Below are 9684 nucleotides of genomic sequence, written 5' to 3'. Positions count from 1 at the left end.
TAAAAAGCATCTTGATGCTCATCTTGGTGGGGTCATGTGATCCCAGCAGCCTTTCTTGCCCAAGTGCAGGGGGCTGGACCTGATGATCTGTAAGGTCCCTTCCAGCCCCTAATAACTATGAAACTATAATACCAGTGTGAAATCCAGAGACACTCCAATGATGGAAGAAACTAGGTAGTTTCATGTCTCAATTGTATCATTCACACCTAAAATCAAAAGTCGCTGCATTTAATTCTTAGTACTAAATTAAAGATGGGATAAATGTATTTTAAATAGTCCATTATATTACAAATAACATTTTCCTCAATTTCAACACATTTTTATTTTCTCTTTATGGACCTAATCCTGAAATTGTTATGCATTACCATTCTGTAAAAGGGCCCTGTTGACAAATCAGTAATGATGCTTGAAAGCTGGTATAGTTTTATGGTTGATTGTTATCTGAAAATAGCTACTGATTAGGGATGTTGGGGAAATTTCTGATTTTTTTTCTTTTGCCATAAAATGCTTTTTAATTGAAGTAGAACCATTACAAAAATGCATTTTTTGCCATTTTTTTTTTTTTATCGAGAAGATTTTCACATCTCTACAGAATATGTATGGACTAACAGCTTTGTGGTTGGGACACACATTTGGAATGTTAAAGACTGAGTGCAATTAGCTGCTCATCTGATTCAGTATTTCTCACCAAATGGTGCTCTAACGGCACTCTAATGATGCAGTAGGGATTTGAATCTGGGTCTTTTGCATCCAAGGTGAGGACCTGAACTTCAGCCTCTGGTTGAGCCCCTCCTGTTGGAGCTGTTCTACTTTGTGTAAATAATTAATCAATACATCAGAGATGCTGAAAGAAGCAAGCCGTTTTTTCTGGGCAGAATCCCTTCCTAGTCTTACCTCTGTAGGCCCTATTACTTCTCTTTACAAGGGCTAGTTCATCTGAGTGACTGTAATAAACTCTGTCTGGGCCTTACACAACTGACCTGTATGGCTAAATGGCAAAAATAGTTTGGTTCAGGCCCCTTATATAGTGAAGCTGATACAGAGTGTGTCTACACCTTAATTAATGTGCCGTAGTTACTGTGCATTAAGTTTAGTACTTGGATAACTAAGTACTAAATCAATACACAGTAGCTTGTGCTACTGGGCAGTAGTACTGGCACACAGGCTTTTTTGCATGCTAACTGAGCAGTAGCCTAATACTACTGCGCAGTAGTGTATTAGCATTAGTTTTGCTCAGCATGCTACTGTGCAGTGTTATTAGGCTACTACACAGTTAGTATCTCATGTAGGTGCATCCACAGAGCAGGACAATGGATGTTTTCCTTAGAGCTTTCGTAATATTGGCAAAACATTACTGAAATTAAAGGTAAATCAGGATGACTAACTGGCAAAAAAGGTTGGTTTTCATAATCAATTACAGAAGAGTTAAAACTCTGAATATGAATTCCCCTGAAATTTGGGATGGTCAAACTCTGACTTTATATTTTGTTACTGAAAAATTACTCTGATATTTGGTTCTACAGTTGAGCAACCTGCATTTAATATCGTATCTGTATGGCAACCCTTTTCCCTTTAGCTTACACATTGTAGCTTTTACCATAGCTTACAGTTCTGACTTAAATTCATCTGTAGTTTACATTCATCTGTACTTTACATGTGGAAGATATCTTTGGTTTTCAAAGACTAATATCTGAAGAAGCCAAACACTATGCTTTGACCCTGAGGTACTGCCAAATCCAGATATCCTTAGTAAATTACTCCTAATTTTGTGTTGCCCTCTCACCCAATTAGTTGCCCTCTTTTTTTGTAACTCTGAAAGTATTTTTATTAATAATTTTCATGTTAATTTTCCAATTGTGTTGAAAATTGTAGCCAAAATCATCTAAGAATATTGTTCCATGAGCAAGCAACCTTGTAATTTTGAATCCTGCAACTCCATTAAATCTGCAATATAGTACATTCCCTCAAAGCCAATAAGGCTAATTCAAAACCTGTTGACAAAAATGGAAATGCTTGACTTGCCAATAATTTCAGTGGGTTATAGATAAAATCTATATGTGAAAGAAATCTTTTTCTTAATCTTTATATACCCCAAAAGAAATAAACTGGATATTTTCACATCTCATCGTACTTTATCATTTGCACAGATTTGTTTCAAAGTTCAAATTTCTAACCATTGTGACCTTCCAACTTGAAGCTGTTTGGAAAAGTCTTAGAACAAAAGATTTTTTGAAGGATTATCTTTTTCCATCATATTGACTAATACTTCACTGAGAGGTCTCTCCCCTTGAAATGAAAACAAAACAACACTTTACGTGTTATTAAATGGGCCATAATCTTCTTTCTGAGTAAATCTAGATTGACTTCTTTTATTTCAGACAAGATATTCCAGATGAAACCAAAAAAATAGACATTAAAATGTACCTATAATGTTATCAAATTATCCTGAAGCTTGATCTGTAACTCGGCTTTGTACTCTCTTGTTTAAACATTTCTTCAAATCAAAGTCCAGAGACAAATTGAGGCATTTCAAATGCATACGGAAAAACATAAGCAGAAAAAACATAAATGAACGAATTATAATGATTTGTTGTCATATTCAAAACTGGAGGTCTGAATGCAATTTTCCATGTCATACTGAGACTGACTTTGGAGAAGAAATAACTTCTATTTAAGATGGAGTACTGAAAAGGGATTAATTCATTAGATTCAGGTGGCCACGTCCCACACTATGCTCATTGTTATTACAGGGCCCAACCATTGATGGATCTTCATCTCTCCCTCCTTATTTTGCATGTTTCTAGTGCAGCATTTTCCTTATTTCATTCATAGTGTTATTACATTATGTTAGCTGTCAGCATTTTAATGATGAACCCTACTTTTCAAGAGTTTATAATTATAAGTCATTTTTAAAATGTGTTTTGAGTTGAAATACAGGGTTTGATATTTCATCACGGAAGCACTATTAGAACAAGTTTTCAAAGTGTTTCTCTGGCCATGTGACATCTACTACAAGTTACTCTGTGTATAAGAAAACGCTGAGGCCAAAGGGAAGCTTCTGCCCCATTTTGAACCTACTTGTATGGGCTGATAGTCTACTTAGAAGAAAAGAGAAGAAGATAGAAAAACCTGATTAAAATTAATACAGGCAAGAGGTCCTCGGCAATTTTACTTGTGCTGGATAATGCAAAATGGGACTATCATAGCTGGAGTTCAAGGAAGACCCTTGGCTGTCAGCAAGTATTTCAGGGGATACTCACAGTTAGTACAATAAGTGTAGATTCCCTTTGTTGTACCTGAGCATTTTTTTACACAAGGGAAATGGAAGACAAAGCTATGATGCCAGAATACGAAGCTAGTAAGGGTAATATGAACTAAACTATGCTTTAATAGGTATTGTGTGGATAGTTATGCCTATGTAAAAAAAATGTGTTAGTGTTTCTTTTAGAAAGGCAGTTATTCTGAGCTAAACAAGAATCCAATCATTTGGGGTATTCCCAGCAAGGCCATGTGGCTGGGTAGCTTTTGTGAGACCCCATTCTGGTAGGGTTTCTGGTCTCCAGAACAAAGTAATAAGATAAGGTTAAACAGACAGCATAAGAGTGAACAGTTCCCATAACAATGAAAAATCACGTTGTTTCTGAGAATTATTTAAGAAATAAACATGGCCAGAAAATGAAAGTGTAACGCTGGATACAACACTACCCATGCCCTCACCTGAATAGTCAGATCCTGCGGTACTCAGTAGCCAGTGGCCTTGCTCAGCTCCCTGGGTAGCTGCTGCAGGGTCCCCGAGTGGAGTGTCTCCCCTGACAAGCCCTCTCAGCCAGTCCCAGGCCAGGACTCTTCCTGGGCTTGTGCTAATGTCCATCTCATTCAAACCCTGCTGGGGCTACATCACTCCTCCCATTTCAAAGAGGGGTGCCTGCAGAGCAGCTTCACTTGCCCTCAGGGCAAATGGTGTCCCTATGGGGGCAAACTCTCTCTCTCTTCACATTGTCCCTCTGCAGGGCAGCCCTTCCTATCTCTTCAGGAGAGTACAAAGTGTTGTCTTAAAAATTATCTTCAATACATCTACTTTAATTGAGTAAATGTTCAAATCTTATGTAGGTCCATTGCCCTTGCTCAGCAATGGCCTAACTGCACACTGTTCATAAAAAGACTGACTACAAGGGTACAGAATCCTTGGTATCATTCTGACGAGATCCTAAAGGAGTCATACTTTCCATGTAGATATTAATCACTGATCTTAGCCAAAAGGCCGAGTATTACACTCAGCCACACTCTCCATGTAGATATTGTGATTTCTAACTTGAGATATCACTAAGGGTCCTGATTTTTTGAATGCACCCACCATCTAATATTAGACATTTAAGGCAGTGGTCTCCACCCTTTTTAAGTAGATCACCCTTGGCATTTAAAAGCAACCCAAGATGTACTGTGCGCCGCTGCCTCCCCCCCCCCCCCCCACACACACACACCCAGCAGGTAGGTCTGTGGGGAGGGAAGGGAGGGGGGTGGGGGCAGATATAGGCAGAGGGAGAAAAAATTATTTGGAAGTGCGCCTCCCCAGCAGGTAAGTCCCAGCTGGATGGGGCTCCACCCAACTTACCCCTGCTCCTGCCTCTGCAGCACTGTCCCACACTGCGGGGGCCTCCATCTAGCCACTGCCCCTTCTCTTCCCCATGGACTGACCTGCTGGGCTGGGGCATGCACATGCATACACGCGGGCACTCAGCTCCCCACCTTAGCCTTGAATTGACTCCAAGAGGCTCTGAGATCTACAACAAGAGGCTCTGAGGTCTACAGGTGGATCAAGATACACTGTTTAGTGACCACTGCTTTAAGGGTATGTCTCCATGGCTTCTGTGGCACAGTTGACCGCACTGCCAACAAGCACACCCTGTTCACTCATTCTGGCTCTGTACCCTCCAAAGCCAAAACTGTGTCAGTAAAGCTGCCCCCTTGTGAGGGGCTGAGTGCACCCCCTCCTGTGGCTCTCAAGCATGCCAAGAGAGATGGCTTCCAGATTTGACCTCTGTGAAACAGGAGCAGGTAAACAGGGCATGCTCTTAGAAAGTTAGCTCGTGGGTGCCATGGGAGTGTTATAGATACTCTAAAGGGACACTGAACACATAGAAACATTGCATTTTTAAAATCTTGGCTATATTTGTATTACACATGAACTTGCACATATATTAGATATTAATGCACTGTTATGACACTTGGGATTTTGGAATATTCTTTTTATACCTAATAGATGAGCTAGACTTTGTTTTGATTGATTTATTTTTTAACTAATTTTGGTGTCTGGTCTTTTAGCCGAAGTAGTAGAGGACCATGTTTTTAAATCCAGAAATGCAAGCACAAGCACTTTGAAATCAGGCTATATGCTGATCTGATTGTTATTTTAACCTGAAAAATCTATCGATATCTTTTTGGGGTGAGAATCGAAGCAGAGAGGGAAGAATGGTGAAAGGGTGGGGTGGGATGACCATATAGATTACATATGAGGAAAAAGAAGTGTCTCATAATGAAATTAGTATTCTAATTATTTAAATATGATTCCAAATAATATTTGACATGTTCTAGACTATGAATTAATCATGACTTTTTTTCCTCTCTGCAATAATAATCCTAAAAGTAATAATAGCTATATTAATACCCATCTAACTATGAAAAGTACAGCTTTACACAACAGAAAGTAAAGAGGTTATGGGACTACTTTTTTCCAAATCCTGAGAGAAGCAAATTGGGATGGATCCTCAGAGGACTCTACTGTAGCTGTGGAATTAGAAAATCATTAACTAGAAGAAGAAAACAAAGGCCTGCCCTGATAGCAAAATTACTTCAAATTATGGCTTGCATTTTTTTGCAATAAAAATCCTCACATTTGAGAGATTTTGATGCTTTGCAATTTAGTATGTGAGCCTGTCTCCATCACTTTATCTGCTTGTCACAGTTGATGCTTGTTTTTCTTTCTTTAAAACCTTTTTCTTTCCTTACATTTGTTTTTAAGTAAGTGTTTAGCAGTAAAGTGCACAGTCAACCATGGATCAATGTCACCATCCAAGGGCCTATTATGTTGAATATTATAAACTGTGCAGAACAGACAGTTGATAAGCAGCATCTTATGTACAGCTCAATCACTGTACAATAGGAATGTGGGAATAAGGATGCTGCTATACTAGAAATGACTATTACTTTGAGGGTATGTGGAGTCTTCATTTGAAAAAAAATGTCAGCCCCATATATGTACGGGACAATATATCTTTAAGATGTTTAAGATCCTTTGTGATTAATGCAAATTTTGACTTACGCATTTTTTTCACACATAAAATGAACACAATTAAAAAACAGCAGCTACTAATGAGATGCAGTTAAAGTACTCAGGTGTCAAAGATTAGACTCTAAAATGCCTAACTTCCAGTTTCCTTTCATCTAAATTGGAACCCTTGCTCCCTGTAAAAAAAAAAGGGGGGGGGGTGGGGAGGGGAGGGGGAGATGTTAGATGCTTCAGTACAGCCACCAACCTGGCAAGGGGACATTAGATGCAGCTGCCTGGTGCTAGCCAAAAGTGAAATAGGGATAAATCCTTAAAGTATGGAAATGATGACTTCAGTGTGGTAGGCTAATGATTAGTGGACTCATCTAGAAAGTTGATTTGATTTCAACTCCCTCTTCTGCCTTGGAAGTAACTATATATCGTCCTGGGAGATATAGTCTGACTAGGGATCCAGGCCTACAGATGAGAATGAAGGATTAAGCAATTGAATCCAACTCCCATGGGATACTGGGGCAATATATATAAACAGAACTATTTCAGTTTTCAGCTGACCTATTACAATTTTGGCATGCTGAAGTTCTTGACCAGGAAAAAAAAATCCATGTAAATTGGGATAATTTTTCATTTTGTGAAAAATGACACTCACTAGAGAACCTCGTTTCTATCAGAAAACATTCCAGACAGATTTTAGAATGAGGCAGATCTATGGTGGAGCATTTTGGCAGACAATAAGACTTTTTGAGATAAGTGAGTCAGGGCAATCTCAATGAATATATAAATTATTCGGCAGTCATATTCTAATGCTTTCAGTGAATTGATACACATTATGGATTTTTTTAATTATTGATTTTATTAATGAAAGAAAACACAATAGATCTCTATTAAATAATATTAAGGTTATAAACCTAGCCAAAATTGAATAGATGTATGTAATTTTGATTGTTTCCATATTCCTTATAATATACTGTCTAATTCAATGATTATCTGCTATTGTGCTCAATAGCTTATTTCTGGGAAGAAGCATGGATAAGTTCCATAGTTATGCAACCTGCTTAAAATGACTTTTAAAGTGTATTAGCAACAAAAAATTGAATCGAACAGACTTTACTGTTGTAGAATTCTTATTACCAAAGTAGAGACCTTAAGATTAGACACAAAAGCAGGCTCAAGTACCTTTTTGAGTTATAAAATAGAAATATTGGACATGATATTTAGATGGCATACCTTTTTTTCAAATCTTTTTTCAAGTCTTCATTTGTCTATGGCATAGGACTAGGTCCTCTCTATCTAAGATAAAAAGACATAAAACAATATTTGAAAAGGGAATAATTAAAATGTCATGAAGGGTTATGTCATATATGATAGACAGTATAGTAAGGGTACATACGCAGATGCATAAACAAAGATAACCCATACTCCAATCCCTCTAAATGGTCAGTTGTCTCAAAGACAAAAACACCATCAAAAACTTTCAAAATCTCCTGTTGCCCTTTTAAGCTCTGTGTGAGGTATAAAATAAGAAGCAGAGAAAGCATACTGGTCAAGAAAATACATATAAAATGGAACGTATATAAGGGCATACAATAATACAGTGCATTTATTTTGAAATATTAAATCAAATACAATTATATAGAAATAACCCCTAGTCATTTGTTATATGTTTGTTTATGCTGAATTTTAATGACTTTGAAATCTTTCTGAATGTACCTGAATTCTGTTATTACCAGTTATGAATTCTTTGAATTACATTGCAGCATTAATGATCATGGGCAGAATAAGCAGCTACATCTTTTTGTATGCTTCCTGGAGGCTGGTAGTTTTCCCTAATATGCCAGCCTAGCTGTACTACTGGGGATGTTGGGAGTGGAAGGAGTAAAACAATCAGGGATCTGACTCCTTTTGTCCTCATCTGAATGGTAGGCAGGAGGGGACAACACAGCAGGTTTGTGGAAGAAACTATCCTTTGCACATAAAGAATGTAGCAACAGTAGAGTATACCAGTCAAAGGCAGCAACAGACCTCTAATGCCCTCTTCTACTGTTGTATAGAAAGGGCCAGAATGTATTCCTGAATTACTTACATAACAACAGTGACTGTACTATCATGATGCTAAGATCTTTTCACTTCTCTGCTTTTCTCTAATTTTCCTTCTTTTCTTTTATCTCCAGCTTCTTCCCTCTTTGTTCCATTCTCAAATCAATCTTCCTTTTCCTTGGTTTCCCTTTTTCAATGGGCAGCTAAAATAGATTGGTGCCTTCTGTAAAATTAATGGTAAAAAAACCCCAAAGATGATCGTCATTATTTCAGGTCTCTATAGAAATTAATTTATTCAAAAGAGAAATCTATTGGAAATCAATAAATTTGATTGAAAGTGAATGGTTCAAGAAACAGTTTTGCTTGGGAAAACAGCCCACCTTATAATTACCAATCTAACTGTGCAAAATAAATTATAATTGATTAAATGTGCACCTTGCAGAGCAAATTTGTCTACTCTACAAGATTCCCTTTCCGCAGTCCTACCATCAGAAGTACAATTAGATGCTGAATGTAAAATACAGTCTTGGAGCTCTGGCACATTTAATAATTATGGTGCAATGAAAGTATTAATTGTATGTAACATTAATTTAACATGCGACGTGTGGCATGTGTGTCAGATCCGGGGCTTCCCACTGGCAATCCAGCTGTCAGCTAAGTATATGGATTGGCTTGGAGCAACCCTAAGACTAAAAACTGCATAGGCAGCAGGAGTGCACGCAGGTGCTTAAAAACAGGAGATGTGGGGCAGCAGGTTGAGGGAGAGCCTTCTTGGGTGTGTACAGATGATCAGGGAGGTTAAATCAGGTTAATAATGGCCACCCAATCTAATTTAGTTCACCCGCATGGAGACCCAACACTTAGATCCCTAATTAGGTTTCTTGTGTAGATTTAAAATCATTTCTTTTTTTTTTCCCCCAATGAAAACCCTTCAGAGGTTGAGTACAGTACTGTCAATACTGGCACAAAGGAGGGCTCATGACTACTATAGTCAAAAGTCATTATGATTGGTTACAGTTGGTCAATTTTTAGGGTCAAAATTATGGTTTGGAGTGTTAGCAGAATTTTCAGATATTACCAGGTATTACTTGACAGGGGTTACAACATGAATGCTTCTGCTATGCCCCTCATCAAAGTAAGTTGGGGTGAAGGTAGGGGTGGGCAGATGCGGGGAGGGGTTGGTCTACAGGGCAGATTGTTCGGGGGGGGGGGCTGCTTCTCCCTTCAGAGCTAAAAATAGCCCTGGAGGGAGAAGAACCCCCCAATTCTGCCAACATCCCCCAGTACTCCTCCTCCTGCAGAGCCATTGATCCCAGCAACCCCCACCACAGGCCTACTAGGTGCCCTGATCCACTTGCTCCTCT

At 38.4% G+C, this 9684-nt stretch overlaps 1 long non-coding RNA gene across 1 annotated transcript; it reads right to left on the bottom strand.

Annotated features, from left to right (window-relative positions):
* Positions 1 to 2424: 2424 nt before the first annotated feature.
* On the bottom strand, positions 2425 to 8590 carry LOC109282222 (uncharacterized). Its single transcript, XR_002089144.2, has 3 exons — positions 8367 to 8590; positions 7511 to 7573; positions 2425 to 2494 (listed from the first exon to the last, which is right to left on the bottom strand). It is a non-coding gene; the product is annotated as an uncharacterized LOC109282222 (long non-coding RNA).
* Between the last annotated feature and the right edge of the window lie 1094 nt (positions 8591 to 9684).

The sequence above is a fragment of the Alligator mississippiensis genome, chromosome 5, assembly GCF_030867095.1.
Source record: "Alligator mississippiensis isolate rAllMis1 chromosome 5, rAllMis1, whole genome shotgun sequence".
NCBI classification, from domain to species: Eukaryota; Metazoa; Chordata; order Crocodylia; family Alligatoridae; genus Alligator; species Alligator mississippiensis.
The sequence above is the reverse complement of the archived record's forward strand: the minus strand, read 5'-3'. Positions and strand labels throughout refer to the sequence as shown.